The sequence below is a fragment of the Sinocyclocheilus rhinocerous genome, unplaced genomic scaffold (assembly GCF_001515625.1).
Source record: "Sinocyclocheilus rhinocerous isolate Xijiao unplaced genomic scaffold, SAMN03320098_v1.1 scaffold1414, whole genome shotgun sequence".
Classification (NCBI taxonomy): Eukaryota; Metazoa; Chordata; class Actinopteri; order Cypriniformes; family Cyprinidae; genus Sinocyclocheilus; species Sinocyclocheilus rhinocerous.
This window is the reverse complement of record NW_015655377.1, coordinates 75,988-78,711: the sequence shown is the minus strand read 5'-3', so window position 1 is coordinate 78,711 and position 2,724 is coordinate 75,988.

Genomic DNA, 2,724 nt, shown 5'->3' with positions numbered 1-2,724 from the left:
ATATGTGCAGTCTGGCTATCAACTGCCTCTCCAACACCCCATAAAAACAACCAGTATACTCGCTCTAAAATAGTATATGAATGTGCTATAGGCTCAGTGGCTGGTTTTTCTATGCTTCTGGGATACACTGGACTTTTGGCAGCAGTAAGCTTCCTGTTAGCCTTTCTGCCAAGAAATCTTCCACATAATTTTAATGAAGCCAATTTCATCACTTTTAATATACTGATCTTCTGTGCTGTGTGGATTGCATTTGTTCCAGCATATGTGAGCTTACCAGGGAAATATGCAGTTACTGTTGCGATATTTGCCATCCTGGCTTCAAGTTTTGGATTACTGTTTGCCATATTTGCACCAAAGTGCTACATCATCCTTTTACATCCAGAGATAAACACTAAAAAAGCCATCATGGGAAGAGAAACACAAAAGAAATAGCTTTATTGTTGTCAACCATGCACAGACACATTGATTATATAATCTGCCAAAAATCTATATATTTTTTTAACAAATATTTTTCTCACAACACTTTTGACACACACACAAACACTGAAGAAATTTCCAAACCAAGAGATGTCTTGTGTTCCCACTACTATATTATTTTCATTTAGATATCTTAATTAATCTGATATTGTTAGTCATATTATTTACAGTTGTCAGGGTTCTGGACTGTCTGTGTGTGTTTTGCCCCCCATTACCCACGTTATCCTCATGTTAATTGTGTTAATTTGATTGTGTCCGCTCCTCCAGAGCGTAATCCTATTCCGGTGATCAGCCTAGAGGGGCCTCCGGATCCAAAGTTTAGCCCCGAATGCCCGGAGGCTCACGAATGCCGGCCCTCCCACACTCTCCTGCCTCCTCCTCCGCTGTCATCTGGCAGCCCCTCTGCTCGCCCTCAGCCCACCATATATGCGGTGCGAGCTCCGTGGGACTGCCATCCTCCAGCGTCAACCCTGGCTGGAGTTTCCCTTGACTCCGCCTCCAGGACATGGTGGGCTGGGCTCTGGGTCTGGCCGTGTTTCGGATCAGAGGTAGACAGGGAGGTTGACGGGGCGATGTTAATTTGCCCCGATCCAGAACAGTGAGTCGTAGTCGAACATAGCGTAGTCGAACGCTGTTAAAACGGCGAGCTGGCTGAACTCAACCACATACTCCAATAGGGAAAGGTCCTTACGGGCAAGGGAGGTAAACTTCCAGGCGAGGGGATCCATAGGAACACGGGGAAAACAGAAAACAAACACTGTAAAAAAGGGAGGAAACACGCAAATAACACTGTTTTGGTCGAGTCTTCTGTCACGATACACTGTCGGAAGGAACGATGAAGACGCGAAGTGGCATTAACAGTCTTTAATCAAGGAAACACAGGGGATAATCCACATCAGGAACAGGGTTGAACACACGTATTCCAACATGTAGACTCGACAAAGACAGAATGCAAAGGCTGAGACTTACATACATGGGGTAATTAGAACTAACCAACAAGACACACCTGAATCAAATGAACCATCAATGAGAGGGAGAAACTGGGTCACGGAGCACATGGGGAGGGAAAACACAACAAAGACAGTCCAGGGGCGTGACAGACAGCTTTTATACTTTTTTATTTTTTTATTTTTCTTGAGAGTGTATGAAGAGTTCATTTGCATAAACCGATAAACGCCATATTTAAAAAAAAATGAACTGACTGCAATGCTTTGTTCTCCACATATAGCGTGATCTGAACCCTTAACACGTTTTGTCAAAAAAGCCTGTATTGTCCACTTTCATGGCATTGCAAGTTCACGTTTTACTGCAGAAGCTGACAAGCACCCTTGTTGTTTGTGAACAGAAGTCGATAAGTCCATTTTAGCAAATCAGCATACTGTATTCAGGTCAGGTGACAAGGCTGCTAGGCACTTCATAAAGACACGCTAGCTGAGAGGAGTTTCGTCAAAGCTGACTAAAAGGTATCAAGGATGAACAATTTTGCCGAACTTGAACCTGTGATATCTTCTGCGGGGCAATAAAGGAAAATAAAAGTCCTTTTTTTTTTCACAGAACCTTGCAAAAGCAGCACGTTACAATTGTGAGGGAAAAGCTGATCCCTGTATTGCGTGTAATCACAACCATACAGTCTATGATCACAACAACAAAGCTTGTAAGGTGTCTACATTAGCTAGGTTTCCATCCAAAGATGCAAATTTTACTTATGCGCAAAACTGGAATATCTCATAAAACATTTGCGAATAAAGCACCGTTTCCATCCAATGAGTCAAAGAGAACAAAATCGTCACTTCCTGATAAACTGGCACTATATATCTCTAAGAAAACTAGGAGAAGTCACTGAATATAATAATTTTCATATGTAATAAATTACTTGCACTTCAGAGAGAGCAGACGTAACACAATAAATAGAGGTGGATGCCTGCTGTTTGGGAACGCAGTCATGTAAGACATTGATGACAGACTTTCCTCAGGCATTTCAGAATGACCAAGACAACATATAGATGCTGTGAACGAGATCGGTCCGCTGGTTAGTCAAGTAATCCCACCGCATAGCGCAAAGTCACATGACTTTGTCAATGCGCATGGTGGAATTTATTTGGTAAATGTGTTTCCATCGTAGTTTATGCCCATTTTTTCTAAGCGGATAAAAAGTTTATCTTACTCAGTTGTGCGCATAAGTTTTTTATGCGCATTTTTAGAATTTATGCGCATCTTGGCGTTTCCATCCAGCATTTTTTTTATGCG